General features: G+C 41.6%; 1 long non-coding RNA gene across 1 annotated transcript; it reads left to right on the top strand.

Annotated features, from left to right (window-relative positions):
- Positions 1 to 678: 678 nt before the first annotated feature.
- On the top strand, positions 679 to 16625 carry LOC120804194. Its single transcript, XR_005709420.1, has 3 exons — positions 679 to 899; positions 1785 to 1864; positions 16545 to 16625. It is a non-coding gene; the product is annotated as an uncharacterized LOC120804194 (long non-coding RNA).
- The last annotated feature ends 1055 nt before the right edge of the window (positions 16626 to 17680 follow it).

Raw genomic sequence — 17680 nt, forward strand, 5'->3', positions numbered from 1 at the left:
AAGTTTTATCTCATACCTACCAAAATATACATCGCAAAAATATGAAGGGTGTCCGATTGAGCTTTGTAGTAATATTTTTGAAATAAAATAAATAAATAAATAAATATTCTAGGGAACAAGAACTACCAATCTGTCCTTTATAGTCTTGAAATATGCATCATAACAAGACTGTAAGTGCTGTAGATTGAGTATCATTAGCAAAGGAGTGTATAGGACAGTAATGTGACACACCATGAGTCAACAACAGAAAAAAATAGATACATGAGAAAGAAGGGTAAATCAAGCTCAGACCAGACTAGTCAAATGGCAGAGAGAATGATTAAAAGGGACTGCATCACCATCACCAACACCACCATCCCCAGCCTGCCTTGACACCCCTCTGCCTCACCTCCCAGTCTTCCCTACCCTGTTCCTCCCACTTTCCCACCCACCCACTTTAACCCAGACACCCCCAGTAGTGCTTGGGAGGCTATTTTTTGCCACGCTTCACTAAATAAGGCCGTGGAGCATGGCTGTGCGGGCGGGCTGGTGGAAGGGTGCGCGGCTCTGGTTCTTACCTTGGTATAAAAACCCTGGGATAGTGGGTGTTTCCTCTGATCACGCTGAACCTTTGCTTGCTCCCCCCTTACAGTGTTCTCATTTGAACTTGGTTTTGTCTATTTTTGACTTTGAAATTGAAAAAAACAAACAAACGCTGCCTATGAGCAGTGTCAGTTGTTCTGTTATGCGAGAAATTTTTTTTTTTTTGGGTCGACAATGTTGTCTAATTGCTAATATTTTTGTAGTCTTTCTTTCTTCTCTATATTTTCGAGGAATTGTGCTCACCGACTGCCGGATAAGATATCAGGAAAGTGACTAAGTGGAATATGGGGGCAAAAGGACAAGAAAGACAGGAAAGAGTAAGAGATAATTGAATTTACTTTTAAAAGCTCCAAATTCCACTGCTTATTTTTACCTACTGTTGTTACCTTACTTTTCTTTAATTTTTTTTTGCTTTTTTCCCCACCTTTTATCCATCCAAACTTTGCGCCTCCCTTCTTTACCTCCCACCATGCTTTATCCTGTTCTTCCTTTTTCTTTGCATGCTTCCACCACCCTTGTTTTCCTTCTTTTTGTTCTTTCCTTTCCTTTCATTCTCCCATACATTTTCTCTTTTCCTCTGTGACCGCCTTTTTTCTTATTTCTGTCTTTAATTCTCTTGCCTTTCGCTCTCTCTCTTCCCATTCTTCCTTCATTCCCTCTATTTGATTTTATTCTTGAATCTACATTATTTTTCTTGTTTTCCTTACCCACTGTCTTTACGTTCTCACCCTTTCATTCTCTCAACCCCTCCCTCCCTGCGTCCCTCTTCCTGATTTGTCCTTCAGCTCTGTCAGCACTCACTATCTCGCTCGATCTCCTTCTCTGGCAGTCTGATCAGCTGTCTTCCTTCTAACTTTACATGGCCTGGTGTGGTGTGGAGGGACGGGCAGCTGCCGGCTGACGCATTTCTTTGCCCAGTCATCACTTCAAATCGAATCATCTTAAACAAACCTCTATGCTTTTTTTAATGGCCACTATTTTTGCTCTCTTTTCTACCTGCACCGGGTCCTATGTTTTTTTCTCTCTTGGTCAGCCTTTTTTTCCCCTCCTCCTTTCCCACCCCAACCAGCAAGAGAGAGAGGCATTGCAAGTCCCATGACCCTCTTCTTTTCTCTCCTCTCCTCTCTTTTCACTCCCCCTCTCCTCTTCCTCCTCCTCCTCTTTTCCTCTCCGCATCCTTAAACTCTCCATCGCTGATTCAGCTCCCAGGGAGGAGAGACACTGCCTGCAGCGACCGCTTCACTCGTGGGCCACCGTCCCTGTCTGGATCACCTTTACTACGGTAGGTGTGGAAGTTTCTCTGTGTGTTTGTAAAATAAGTGTTTTTAGAGTGTACTAACACACTGCATATATTTGTGAATGTGTACGTGTCTGTCTACGTGTGTCGGTGTGCTTTGTCCCGGCCACCTTCACACACAGTATAGTAGTTTTTTTTCCTTAGCTGATCTTTTGGGAAACACACAGATTATGAGTTAGGGAGCTGGAAAGAGTTTTCTTATTTATTTATCACCCTACTCCTTGTTAAAATTGTTTTAGCAGTGAAGGCAATACAACCACGGCGTGTGATTCACATATTGACATAGACCCATAGCCACATTCACATGAGGTTAAAAGGTCAAGTGTTATCTCTGAGGTGTTACACTCTGGAGTGTTTTCTAATCATCTACTTCAGCAGTATTGATATTCAGTGGAAATCATTTTGAATAAAAATGTTAAGTAGCTTACGGGAAACTACACAATATCTGTCTTCATGAGGAATGAATGTACTCAGTGCTTGAGCGCAAGTACAGCAAGTTGTCAAATGAAGGTGACAAACTTAAGTTGTTGCCAACTTCCTATGTGCAAGCTGAATTTATATGAATTTAAGAATGTATGAACTTATACATGACACAGATGTATAGCTGTAATTAGACATGATAAACCATATTCTAATTTGTTCAGAATTTGCATGAAATATAATTTCCATTCACATTCTGCATTATAGCACCACAGCATTTTTTTCAGAAGCAGTTTTGTGTTTTTTTTTATTTTTGGAGATATTTCTTTTTAAATATTTTTAGTGCATTTTAGGCAGCATATGTACCACAAAATGTAAAATCTTTCCAGAACATGGTGTACAAGCACATGGTGTTGAACCAGCGCGGTCGTGCTCAGGGAACTATATTTGAATGGAAGACAGGTGAGGTTTATCTGTATAAAAGCTACATGAGCATGTTCTTATGTGCCCAAGTGTTAAGCTCAGTGTCCGTGTGGCCATCCCAATGGGAACTGAGCTCTATCTATAGACAGGACACACACATGTGTCACTCTCCAGAGAGAGAGAGGGAGAGAGGGGGAGAGGTTTAAAGTGGATGCAAGGTTCTAAAAGTGTCATGCATATGCTCCCATCCCTCTGTCTCCATTTCCCTTTCTCTCTCTTGCTGTCCAGGCTAATTTTACCCAGTTAGCAGATACCAGGCAGTTCAGTGGGGGTCAGCTCTCTGTCAAGTGTCTGGAGCCCTGACAGGCTTTATGGTGAATTGCTGGAGGTGGCGAGGTGTTGGGTGTCCCAGCCCGGCCAATGGGAGACAGCCTGCATGGTTGTAACGGTTATAGTAGACATGCAGCTGTTTGAACAGAATCTGTCTGTCTTTCTGTCTAGCAAGCAGTCTCCCAGTGGGTGTGAAACTTGGCTTTATATGGTGTTGGGTTAACTGCAGTGACTATGAATGTTGATAGTATACAGAAAGGAACAAGGTTTATAAGAGGACGTACATGAGGATTTATATTGTTTTCTGTTTCTGACTGGTTTATTGGGATGAAAAATGCCTTCTGTTACGACACTCTATTGTAAGGATTACAGAAGTCATGCCAGATGTTGGCAAATTCCATCCATTTCCTGCGAAGCTGTGTATCACAGTGCAATGCGGGTGCATATTACATACTGCCTTTATCTTGCAATCTATAGCAGTTGACTGTTTCTCTCTGGGCAATTGGAATTTCTGCCTGGAATATTGTGATGATGGTGGTGTATAGGCCAGCGTGGAACGGCAGTTTATTTCTTTGTAATGTGTCTATGTCTAGTGCTGGGCTGGAGTGCGTCTGTGTGTTCGTGTGTGTGGACATGTACAAAGCCCTCTCGTTTACCAGCCCTGACTGGTGATTTACAAAACCTTCGTTCCATCGCTGGGAGAGAAAAGAGGGGAGGAATGAGAGAGACGAAGAGAGAGGAGAAGACGGGTGTGATTTATGGAAGAGACTTTTAGTTTAATTACTGGGCGGGCAGGGCTGATGTGCGCAGCCCCCATGGCACTGGCTACACAGTGTTGGGAACACACAAAGGGGCTATTGGGGGGCCTACAGAGCATGACATATGCACATAGGTGGTGCGGATGCAGTTGATAGATTCAGACACAAGAGTCATGTTATGTAGCATGGAAAAGCAATATACAGTGCCTGTGCAGTGGACTTAAGTGATAATACACTAACACAAGTGGAAAAAATATTCACAAAGCTGCTTTTACAAAATATCCATTTTCTACTTCATTGTGGAGGCACGCTCGTATAGAAAAATGTATCTTTTGTCCATCGCATATAAGAAAATAGACTATTATAAATAGTTGTGGATAGATTATTGTGCTGTGTCAACAGTCCAGCCTCAACATGAGAGATCTGATTAGATGTAATTGTCATTCAAGGTGAAAGGTTGACAACCAAGAAAAAACAAAGAATTCCTGATATTTCAGTTCGGCAATGCTTCAAGGAGCAGTGCATGCTGGGGTGTCAGGCTAGCACCCCCCCCATACTAATTCTGCATCTCAGTTTATCCTCTATATTATAACTGGCCTCATATTAGTAATATCAAATATTTGAAGGGGAAGCCCAATTGGAAAATTGCGACACAGTAACAGCTGTTCATCTGCTATTCAAAACACACTCAGATGCACAAAGACACACACACTCCCAGTAACCCTTATATGCTTCCTGCTGCTCCCACCATAGGTTTTCTTAACGCCTCTCTCAGAGCCTTCATTAGATGCCTGACGTTAGCAATGGTTCAATTCATTAAAAGCACGACTCAGCCTTTGTGCATTTGCCTATAAATTGGTATTGATCTCTGAGAGGACAGGGTGGGGGCACGAGGGGAGTACGGGAGACAGCAGAAGAGGGTGGGGAGGTGTGTGTGTGTGTGTGTGTGTGTGTGTGTGTGTGTGTGTGTGTGTGTGTGTGTGTGTGTGTGTGTGTGTGTGTGTGTATGTGGGGGGAGGGGAGGAGTAACTTGTGGATCAGGGACTGGGGCTAATGGGAGGGGGCAGGGGGTCTCAGATGAATGGGGTTCACTCAAGCAACAAGGGCAATTGAAGACACATATACAGTCACATACACACACACACTATGCACGTTGACATACATTTACAGATTGACAGAATTGCACAGTATTTCACACACATACACACACACACAAATATATTGACATTCCTTTAGTGTACTCTGGCTGCTTTTCCCCTCAAACCTGTCCACGTGCCACGCCACATATGCCATTCAACCTCATCATCACCACAGTCTGCTCAGCATGGAACTGTGACACTAGTGTAGTTTGACTGAAAGAGAGGTAGGAGGTTGAGAGAGTGTGCGGTGTGGAGTTTGTTAGCAGGAGAGAAAAAGAGGGAGAGAGAGAGACAATAAGAGAACATGCTATATAGAGGGGAGTGGGCAGTCAAGGGGAGACTGCATAGCATGGTAGCCTATAGACTGCATGGGACAGAGAGTGTGAGAAAGCGAGGGAAAGAGATGAAAAGCACAGAGGGAGAGAGAGAGTAGGGAAAAAAGAGAAATTGCTCTCTGTGGCGGAGGACCGGTGGGACCAGCGGCTGTGTGCAGGACTAAAAGTTTTCAGTGTGAGGAAGAGGGAGAGATTAAAGGAAGGAGAGGGAGAGAGAGCATCAGAGTGAGGATGTTATAGAGAGAGTGTGTGTGTGGCTAAACACAGAGAGAGAGAGAGAGAGAGAGAGAGAGAGACTGCAGAGGCAGCACCTGGGACACAGACTGAGAGAAGAGAGAGCGAAGCACTTCTTCTTCCCAGTCTCCTTTTCTTCTCTGCTCTCGCTTTATTGCTTCTCTCTTTGGTGCATCGGCCCAGCTGAAGCAGGGGAGGAGGGTGAGGGTGAGGAGGAGGAGGGGGAGTAAGAGAGGAGGGATCTCGAGCCAACATCTGCCCATAGGTAAGTGCAACATCTCCCTCATTTCCCTTCATCCCCCCTCCCAGCCATCCCCCCATCCCCATCCCACCTCACCCCCCTCACTCCACCGCTGCAGCTGAACCTCTAAGCGTGACACTCAAGGTGAATCGCGTGCCGCGCGTGTGTGGGAGAAACTGCTTCATAATGTACAGTATGTCAAGGCAGAGCATACACATGGTCACCAGACAGTGTAGTTATGATGTAGTGTTGCAGGTTTTTAAAAAATGTGTTCCTTCAGGGGCAAAAGGGTCAGTTTTTATGTTATGAGTGAAATATGACTTTTAAAATTGGTGCGTCTTCTCAGTGACGAGGTGTTTTTGATGAAATGGTGTGTAAATTAGTATGTGTAATTTGCTGTCATTCTGTGATGCGATTGAATTTTTAACAATCCGATTTTAATTGTTTCTATCTGTTTCTTCTTAATGGTCTAACAAGCTTTGATAAGGAACTACATGACAGGTCGGAAGAACAAGCTGGGTCATTTTTAAAGCAGTGAGATAAGTTGTTCACGTATAATAACTGGCTCGTAAGTGTGTATTTGTATGAACTTGTGTTTTTTTTGTTTTTTTGTTCCTGAGTTTGTCTGCGTGCGTTTACCTATATGTGTGAACTTAATCTTCTGTCTAAGTCACTGATGTCCAGAAGGACCCTGGGCGATCATAGGGAGGTCATGTGCATTCAGTGGTCTGTGTGGATCCTGATTCAACATTTTTTCCTCATCATTGAGTGTTTGCTGTGTGTTGGGGGAAGGAGAAGGAAGGGGTGGAGAAGGAGGAGAAGCTGGGGGGGAGCAGGATGGTGGGGGGAGGCATGCCTGATGCGCCACCAAGGACAGTGGCCTGCTTGGGGGACATACTTCTTTATATGCCCATATGAACAAGAGCAACTATGGAATGTAAAGAAGTATGTATCCCAGGTTGGGAAAAATTACAGCGCCGCATCTGAATGAAACTCACACATTTAAACACAAACTTATCTCAGTCTGCAAACTGAATCTACCGTGTGGAAACTCATTGGAGAAGATGTTCTATGTGTTTTATTTCCTCATAATAGTCCCAGGTATTCTATATGCACGGTTCATGTACATGTGCAGTGTGTGTAGACACACCTTTTCTGCCCTGATGTGGCCCATTTGAGTCCAGTCGGCTTGGTGCTGCAGAGAAATGCATACAATAGAAATCTGTAGATGCAGCTGTAACTCCAGTCAGCAGTTTCCACTCGCCCGCAATAGATTTCTGGATATCTGTTTCACTCCGTTCTTTTGAGTTTATTTGCAGAAAAGCTGACCTCTTTTCTGCAGTCTAATGGCTAATGGCAACGATTTTATGTACACATTCCACTTTCTTTGGAATACTTTTTTGCCATTTGTCAGACTTTTGGATCGGATAGTGTGAATTTGATAATGCTACAAACAAACACTACACACACATACACACAAACAGACAGACAGCAGTTTCCAGTAAATGGTGCAGTGATTAAATGCTTGCTAATGGATAGCATGGTCCGAGACGGTCAGAAAGAGGAATGAGCAGAGACTGGCTGTAGGACTCTCTAACAGATTGGTAGACTCACACGCCTGTCTGTAGTCACATTGTCTGGATCTGGGATCAACTTGTTGGCCTGGTTACGAATGCTTCTTATTTAAAACAGCGATTTCGATTTACAGAAACCAGTCATTTGTGGACAAATGTGAAGTCAAAAATATGGTCATTTGTGTCACTTATTTCAATTTCTGATTAGTTCCTGCTCTGCATGTTCTTTCACTGTGAACAAAACAACACTCGAAAATCTTCAGAGCAGTGTCTGGGGGAAGTTTATGTCTTATGGCATTTATCAGATAGTTAAAGAGGCGAAAGTGACAGGAAAAATGGGAAGCAAGAATGAGAAGAAGACTTATGACGACGTTTCTGAGTCAAACCCACAATGTCAGGCTACATGATGTCTGTCTCAGCCTGCTGAGCCCGCAGAACGCATAGGTGTCACTTTTTTTTCGCCAGGCTCTGGTGCGATAATTCTTTAGCTCTGATTAAGTATGTATGGGATGTAAATGTGTGCGGGAACAGTTACTAATCCGGGTGTGGTTTGGGAGCAGGTATAACAATCGTGTCAGATTTTAGTGTATGTATTTTGGCCTACTTTGTATAGAAATACCGTATGTGACCTAGTTAAGGTTTACCTGTCCCCGTTTACTTGTTATTTGGGCCAGTTTCAGTGCAGTAATTGGGCCCTGATCAGGTTCATACCCTGTAGCATTTTGCCTGTGGGGGAGCTCCTGGGCTGACAGGGATCTGCAGTTGGATTACATTTTCTGCCAGTCTTCCTGTATGAGAAAAAAATGTTAACTGGGGACCATAAAGAAGAAGAACTGCTTTGGGCCAAGAAGAATTGTTTAACATTACAATACACGCTGCCAGTGTGTTTCAAAGCTAATTAACCATCAATATGAGAGCCAGTTCTAATCTTAAGAAACCACAGATGAAGAGGCTATTGAGTTAAACTGGGTCCAAAAATTCATGAAACACAGTTCAACAGGGAACATATTCATAAAGCCCCCCAAACATAAAGCGCGTGTGTGAGAGTAAGCAAAAGTGTGCGATGTGTGTGTGTGAGTGTGTTTTTATGTTGGATGGATTTATTGCAGTGATTTGTAAGAACCAGAAGGAAAGGTCGTTGTACTGTGGGAGAATTCAAAGATAGAAGGGCACAGTGAGAGTGGGGTGAGAGATGCGGGGGAGAGAGTGGGTGGGTGGGTGACAAAAGGGAAACAAGGGAGCAGCATAGACTAAAGTAGGATTGGAGCGGAGGGAGTTTTGCGAGTGAGCGTGTGAGATGAGGCAAGGCGAAAGAGGCAGAGAGAGCGAGGGAGACTGGATTGATGATGGTGTTCAGGGCGTGTGTGTGTGTATCTGTGTGCGCGTAGGTTCGGGGGGGTTGTGAGGGGGGTGGGCAGCTATTGTTCTGTCACTTTGCCTGTGTCAGCAGGTGGAAGCTCTCATCAGGACATTAAATATGCAACAATGCTGACTGCGGCACCGTGCTGAGACAGCCAAACCCGGACGACTGGGGGGCCCCACTAAAAGTAAACCAGCGGCACCGTTTTGCCTCGTTCCGCGCTAGACAGCCATCCATCCAAACACACACACTAACACACACCCCAAGACCTCCAGCTTCTTCTCAGGGCTGCCGTGTCCATCTCTCCCTGCTCTCCTTGGCTGGCTGGATAGTAGGGTGGTAGAGCTGGCCGACTCACTGGCTGACTGACTGGCTGGTTGACTGGTTCCCCCATCTGGGAGTCCACACAAGGGCAAAGGCAAAGCTAGTAATCCACAAGCCCAGTGAGGGATTAGCGGTAGTTACATACAGATCAGTCATGTGGAACATTGACTGTAACGACCAAAAAAATCTGCCTCTGTGAATGTCGAATTTAATTCAAAATCTACAGTGCAGCTGACTGTACATACAGTATGTGTATATGAATGTTTGATTCACCACTCTCTGTCAGCTACTGATAAATACACAAGTTCAATAGTCAATCAACCTTACTGAGTTTATGAACTATTTTAGATTCGCTGTACCAAAAACAGCAAAAGCTTGATGCATAAAACTCATGCATGAAACTGTAGTTACATGACTAAAACTCAGAAATATACATACGCATTCTGTTTGTCTGTATCTAAAACTGTGCATACTCAAGCCTCTGCTTTATAAATCTCAAATTGTGGAACTGTATGGATGCGCACAAACCTAATTTCTGCTCTCACAGTTTGGGCATAAATGGATGTAGATACACCCTTAAACATATGTTTACACATCAATACCTCTTCCCTCTACACCACCCATTAGACCTCACAATGCAAAGAACAGCAGAGAAGATGCACAATTTCTCCCCGGTTTTGTTGCATCAGAGAGGGTCTTCATCGACGGCAGATCATCTGTCCTTACCTGTGATCGCAATGCATGGCTGTGGCTGTTTATAGCGCCCCTATCAATATTTATTCACAAATACTTATCGCTTTATCTTAGATCTGTATCTCACCATTCAACATCAAAAAGGTGATTAATGATTTTGTTCACGCTGCTCATATTGAAACAGAGTACTCAAAGTACTTTGCAATACAGGATAGAATGAAAAGATCACTGGGAAATAAATAATACCACCAATGTAAGTAAAAATAATTAAAAAAGTAAGTAAAATTAAGTTTATAAATGCATTATGACTAGATTTCATCATTTTTCACCTTATATCATATAACTCTTTGATGCAGAAATTCATATGCACACTGTACACATTCTCACCACACATTCTGGTATTATAAATACCAGTTCACGTGTGGGATATAACATATACATGGTTTTTGTGTGTACTCCCCTATTAAAGATAATAAAGACCTGTTTAAAACGTCAGGAGGGTGTGAAATAAATAGAAGAAGAAGTGGGTGGTTGGCATCAAGATTAGCAGCAAGAGTTAATATGGCTGCACAGATAAAAAGAGCATTTGCAACAAAAAACTTAATTTGCAGATAATGTTTGCACTGGGAAGTTCAGTGTAAAAACGCGTCACTAGTGATGACTTAGTGCCAGAGATGGAAAAATTAAAGTAAATACAAAAATAAGAAATTTGCTTGGTCAGTTTGCAAATGAAAAAATAAATAATAAGAATGCATTTATTTGTGATGTTGTCTTTATGGCAATACAAACACAAGAAAGACAATGTTGTGGAAATAAAATGAATTTTAGCTGAGCTTCTGTAGGTTGATGTGGCTGGTTGTGTAGTTTTTAGTACTAGAAAAAGAAATGGCTGAAAATAAGGCCTTTAGTATGTTACTGGCCTTTGGTTGGAAAAATTTAAATTCTTTCTGATTGTGTGAGTGTGTGCACAAAAACATAAAATCATGGATCGTTAGTTTGTATCCATGCACTGTCTACCTGTACTGCGCCTGTGTGACAGAAGAGAGAGAGAAGATGTGTGCAGGAAGGAGGGATGAGATTATAAAGCCAGGCTTTTTTATATTTTATAAGTGTCAGAGTTTATTGTCAGCATTGTTCTGTTTTAATCATGTTTATAGTAAGTGTGCATCGGCGGCAATCTACAGAATATAATAGGGGTAAAGAATAATGGAAGTTGAAACAGATGCGGTAGAGTGGTAATGTATATGTCGTCTCATCCTGATGCAAGGACACAGACACAGCCTGCTCTAGCCCCTTCTATGTTTATGTCTGTAAAGTGAATCTCAGAGTGAATGTACATCTGAACCCCCCAAAGTCATTCCTCAAACAATACGCACACACATAAAATACACACACAGATTCCATCACATGTACTGGTGTAATGTAAATGAAATGTGTATATAGACACACAAACACTCGGCAAGTTGCAATAGAACAAATACATTATATACTATCAGCACCAGCACTGCTAGCCACAGTATTGATTTATCCTGCTCTTTATGTGTTTTTTTTTTTTTTTTGGTATGTACACATTACATGGGTATAATGTATCTGCACTGAGAGTAGTGGTTCAGTGATTTGTTTCTCCTACGGTAGAAGCAGCTTTTTTTTTTTTGCAGTATCAGCAATGAGCTGAAACCAAAGTAAATATGTAATTTCACAATTTACACAGGCAAACTGCTCATGCACTCAGTCATTACAGAAGCCTGTTAAAATAGACCCTGAGCTTATTAGAGATGTGAGAAAACATGTGCTGTACTGTAGATGTGTCACTGAAATCATGGCAGACAAATTACTCTCAACAAAAAAAAAAACGACAGATGACAACAGATGAAAGAAAAAAGATAAGGCTCTGATAATAAATGACTTCAGAAACCTAATGAATTACTCATAATTATGAGTCTTAAAAGTCAATAAGTTAATTGGCCCAGCGTTTTAACGTGAGAATGATGGTGCATCAGTTCACAGAGAAACTGAGAATCGATTAAGAAAACACACAGCATAATCAGAAACCAAATTACGATTTATCATTTAGCATTTAAGTCATACATTTTATGTGAGTGGGTCGGAGCCGAATCACCCTGCTCTAGACACAACCACACACACACACCTCCAAAAAGCCGATCAGTTCCTAGGCTGGGACAGCGATCAATGTTGAGGTAATTTGTTTCGATCAATTAAACAGACATCTGCTTGAATAAGACTCCAATAGACTGAAAAAAGGCCCTACCCCTTCCCATCCGCTCACACAAATAGTGATCACACACCAAAGCCACAAACAAATTGCTTAAATGTGAAAAATCTGGCATTCCAACAGTGTATAATTGATTATAACAGTTGTAGGACACCAGCTGGATTTGTAAATTATTACATCACTTTGCAGTTTATTTTCCTCATTTCCTGCTATTATACAATTTGCCAAAAACGTTCAGCTCCCTAAAATGGAATGCAGGGAGGAAAGGGACAAACTTTGCTTCTGGAGAGAGCGAATAAAGGATGTTTATTTTTTTATGACGCAGACGGAAAAAAAAATGTAAAGACAGTTGTATTAGCCCAAGTCTAATTTAATGGTTCTCACCAGTGTTCTCTGTACATTAAGTGATGTTGTTGACACCGGAGCCTGTCCATTGCTGTGTGATATGAGGAGAGAAGGTCTGCTCCCTTCAAATGAACACAAAGGATAATTGTTATGCAGTGAAGCTGCGAAGCAGAGGGAAGTAATTAAAGGAACAAGGGCACTGTGATGGTGGTGGGCTGCATCCCCCTCCTCTACGTCCCTACCGCTACTGTTTCCCCTTGCTCGCTGGAGATTGTACAAACACACACACGCACACGCGCGCGCACACACACACACACATACATTTTCACATAAAGGTTCCCCTTACATTGAGACCCTCGTAATTACTACCAGGGCTTACAATCATCCTAATATTCTAATTGCACTCTGTCTGTGTTTATAAGGTCATAACATTTACAATTTTACGACACAGTAATTGTCAGTTGACCAAAAAATGAGAAAAAGACATTTCCTCCTCTAATTGTTTCTTCTGATGACAACACATATCGTATGCAATCACTTGCCCCAGAATAAACACCCTATTATTGAATTAGTTCAAATACATTTGGGTTATAGAATATACAGTATCAGTCCCAGTGCCTTTCATAATGAAGCCCCCACCTCAGAGCACATGCATCCATCTCCTGCAGTGTTTGAAAAATATATTGCCTGGAGAGGCATCTCTGTGAAAATATAGACTTTCACTGATATATCCCATAAGGAGGTAGAACTTGGAATATAATGCATTCCTGGGCATATTGTTATTTCCATTACTGGTTATGAGAATAGTGAATGAACAATGTGTGAGAGAGTGGTTTCGTGTGCTGTAGATTCATTTTTGGAAAATCGTCTCATGAAGCAGAACAGGAGGAGCTGAAAACTGAAAACAGGCCCTGAAAATCGGGTTTCAAATTTTGTTTCTGTTTGGAACTACTTATTTAGCGTTAGAGTTCAATAGTAAAAAAATAACTGATCTGCTTCTTCAGGACTTTGTTGTTGTGCATTGATCAGATTTGATTAACAACATAGCTAACAACTGCTCTGTCATCAGATTTTGATTCACTTGTTGCCAAATTCTGATTGGTGCTCAGTTTTGTATGACGTCGCATAAATAACCAAGGCTATTGTAACTGTTGTGTTCATGTCATAGCAAGAAGCAGACTCCGTTTAGGAAAACATATTTATCAAGCCCTGGATAATTTTAGAGTGTACAGGCAGCCAAAATAAAAGAATTCTTAGTGATGTAGGAATCTGGTGTATCAGCGTCCAATCCATGCATTGCCTTTTTATTCTGGCTGGCAGCATGGCTCTAGTGATGGCAATGTCGTTCTGCTGGTCAGTTGGTCCTGACTGGAATATCTCAACAACTGTTGGACAGGCTGCCGTGAAAGTTTGTACGAATATTCATGGTCCCCAAAGAGTGAGTCCTACTGAGTTTGGTGATCCCCTGACACCAAGAAGTTGACATTTGTGGTTTTTAGTGAAATAATTCAAAAAAACCGGACAGATTCCCATGAAATTTCATTGATATATTCACGACTTTTCATCTAGCACATACATCAGGTCAAAATGTTAATTTGTTTTGTTTAGTGCTAATTATCAAATGTTAGCAACTAAGATGGTCAAAATTCTATAACATTTACCTGCCAAATATCAGGATGTTAGCATTGTCATTGTGAGCATGTTAGCATGCTGATGATAGCATTTTGCTCAAAGCAACACTTATCTGTCAACCAATTCATCAACTTATTTTTGAAGCTCTAGTTTCATGTGCATTCTGTTAGTGGCCTAATGAAGAAGAACAATAAATTGAAAATTTCAGAACCTAATGTAAAAATTTTAAGTAGGTTTATTTCATTCGGGGGAACATGCATCATTTACTAGATATTCAGCCTTTATGAAATGTCAGCCTTTATGAAAGTTTCTTGCTGGTTTGGTATATGAGTATGCAAGATGTATATTAGGTTTGTTTGACTCTATCTGCTCCAGGTTTCATGTGGCTGTGCACATACAAGCACATGCCGTCCTTCATCTACCTGTCAATGCTAGCATGTCTTCTGTCCGTATGCGGGCCTCATGCATACATCTACCTTTGGTCTACCAGAGAAGGAGTTTAATTAGGAGCAGCATGCAGAAGTGCAGAGTGTCAGGGAGTCAGCAAGCCAGCCTGCCATAGGCAGCGGTACAGGACAATAGAGAAGGAAGATGAGTGGAAAAGCCAGCAAGGCATCAAAAGCAGAGAGTCAGTTGTAGCCTGTCAGCTGGTAAAACAAGCCAGTCAGTCTGGGAGTCTGTCAGTCAAACTGCAGAGCACTGAGTCAGGCAGGGATGGGCTGCGATCACCGCTCCCCACCCCTCCTGTAAGTGCTAGTTAGCATTCCTCTGTCGTCACCCTCACTGCTCAGAACTTTGTTATTGAAGAGGAAAAAAGAGCGACACAGAAACAGAGGTTGGAATAGGTAAAGGATGCAAGAGTGGAGGGACGAATGAAGCGGTGGTGGCATAAAGGCAACATTAGAACTCCAAAATGTGTTTGTGAGGGGTCATGGCTAACAAGAGAGGCAAGAACAAATGATCATTAGACAAGTAAAGGAGGAACAAAGAGAAAGAGAGTGGAATTGTAATGAACATGAATTACGCAGAGAGAGAGTTAGTCGCCGAAAGTAAATCTCCCAAACCCATAAAGAGTTATGCATTGTGATCTGTTCTACCGATCGTTGTGTGCTTTGGGATAATTGCTTCCATTTTGTTGCACAGAGACTATTACTGTATATGATAGCCGGATTACCATCTGTAACAGTGGGCTTTACACAGCAGCAGTAGTGATGTATCAGCAGCAGGGCCACTGTAGAAACTATAGGTTTAGTGAACAGCACGAGTGGTTTGTGTATTGGCCTAAGGCTATTGTAGTAGCTATGGCCTCCCGTCGTAGAATTCCACCCAGTGAAGTGAAACCATTTCTCCATGTCAGATCCGGTAACATCAGCACATCACCTCAATGGGATCAAATCTCCTTGTAGGCCTGAAAAGTACCATTAGCGTGACCAAGTGACTCTCCAGACTCAGGCTGGAATGGTGTATAGTAAACTCTGAGTTTTTTATTTTTACTTTTATGTTTTTAAAATGAGAGTGGGCAATCCTCTGTTTCTTTACAAGCCAGTGAGGTCATACATGTCATTTCAGAAGGCTGGTGACAATCTGTATTCTGTATTAAAACCAACAACGTGTTCATCTGTGTGTCAATACTTCCTGACATCCCTACCCTGTCTGAGGCACTTAGAAAGATGTGAATCTTTAAAAATGAGTCTTGAATATATTAGTTTCATTTTTTAAAAAAGCCTCAGTAATTTCCTGAAACAGCTTTAGCTTAGTTTAGTTTTAGCAAATGTGACTCAGACAGGAGGAAATAGTGCATTTATTGGGGACTATTTTCAGCCTCATTAATGCACATTTGGTGCACCAGCAAGTACAGTATTTACAGAACCTCTTCCAATGGTTAATGTGGCACTGAGGCAAAATAAACTACTGCGTGTGTGTTCATGGTAATAAAAGAAGGTGTCACCCAGTGCAACACTGTGGCTCAATGATGTGTTTTTATTAGTGTTTGGACAAGAATGGAGCTCAATGGCACAAAAATATACACTGTTGCCAAACTTATCCTTTAAGCAGATCACTATTCATGGGTACAAAACCATTTGTACAGTACAGTAGACCAACATAATTTATTATGCCATGAAACTGAAAGTATACATGATAGTTATATGCCAAATGCATAAACAGTTTTTTTTTCTTTTGAGCCTTTTTTTTAGTTTGTATGAGTTGCTGTTTCCATTATAATGCTGAACGACTGGAGGTCACATTTTATTCCTCCCCATTAGTCACCAGTCCCATCAAAGCAGCACATACACTGCTGTGTACAGTGTGAATGAGGATATTAACCGAGTGTATACTGTATACCCCTAGTAATACTCATAAATGATCACAATTGTACTATAAGTAATAATAGCACTAGTAGTTTCAGTGCTGTGTGTGCTTTGCAGTCATTGTTGGACTGAGATCAACGGAATGGTGCACCTAAATATATGATATACAAGCTAGCTGCAACCAAAGCTGAAACTTCAGTGAGCATTAACTTCAGAGTTCAGGAAGCTGTGTGTCACATAACATCATACATTTCCATGCTGCATTATGGTGGTATGTCTGTATGTCTGATCTGAGTTCCTTTCATTTGTCTCCAGTGGTCAGTCTGTGGCTGAACGCAGCTGAGAGGGCTACTCTAAATTCCGTGAGGCCAGGTCATAGCAGTGGCAGGGAGGGATGAAGAGACACTGATAAAGGAAGAGGAAGGAAAGAGAAAGAGAGACTCCTGGACTCTCGTGGTTTGTTATGGGAACAATAAGGCTGCAGGGCAGCAGGGCGTTCTGGTCCGGCCACAACGTCCCTAAAGGAGGAGAGGTGAATGTGGAAAGAAGGACGAGGGAGAGATAAAAGAAAATGAGTCGAATATTCAAAAAAAGTAGTGCTATATTCCAAAAAAATTGGAAAGTTTGAAAAGCACAGTGGCGGAAAAAGTATTGCGAACTTTCACTGTACTTAGGTAAAAGTGCCAACACTATAATTTAAAACAACACGATTACAAAGTAAAAGTTAGCATTTCACTTTTTTAGCAGGTGGAGCTCATTTAACTGCTTTACATACTGTACTCTTGGTAAATCTGTAACAGTGTGTCATACTTTATGTATGTAATCTGAGGAGTAACTAGTGATGACAGCCATCAAATAAATGCAGTGGAGTACAGTAATTGCCTATTTATATCCGGCAGATACAGCAACATTAACATTTTGAAGTTGTGCTTTTCTCCACATGATGAATATCAAATAGTCCAAAATTCATTCTCCTATTAGCTCTGTTTTGGGGGAATATGTGGTGCTGAGCAGGTAGTGGAGAGTGGGGTTTTTTAGAGCTTTTTCACTGTGTCTGGAAAAAATGCTGATGAGCGCTGTGAGAGTGAACCGGAGTGAAGCTGCGGGCTGTAAAACCAAAACAAAAAGCTTAAAGTGCAGCTTTAAGTAAATGTACTCAATTACTTTCCACCACTGGAGAAGCAAATGTAGTTCTGTTGTATGTAAATGTTACTCAAGCCAAATTATTAATCTTTCAATACTTGATAAGAAAATCAACAAAAAGCCCACATTGTGCTTTACACTTCAACCAACTCCTTCGTCTTAATCCATAGTAAACTGAATTTTCCCCTTAAGCCAAAAGCTTTGTTGACTCACTTTAATCACACTTACCTGTCCCAACACATACATCTTCACACAAGCAACCAAGATGCTGATTTGCCACAAATTCTAATGTAGATGGCTCTTAACTA

The sequence above is a fragment of the Xiphias gladius genome, chromosome 18 (genome assembly GCF_016859285.1).
Source record: "Xiphias gladius isolate SHS-SW01 ecotype Sanya breed wild chromosome 18, ASM1685928v1, whole genome shotgun sequence".
Classification (NCBI taxonomy): Eukaryota; Metazoa; Chordata; class Actinopteri; order Istiophoriformes; family Xiphiidae; genus Xiphias; species Xiphias gladius.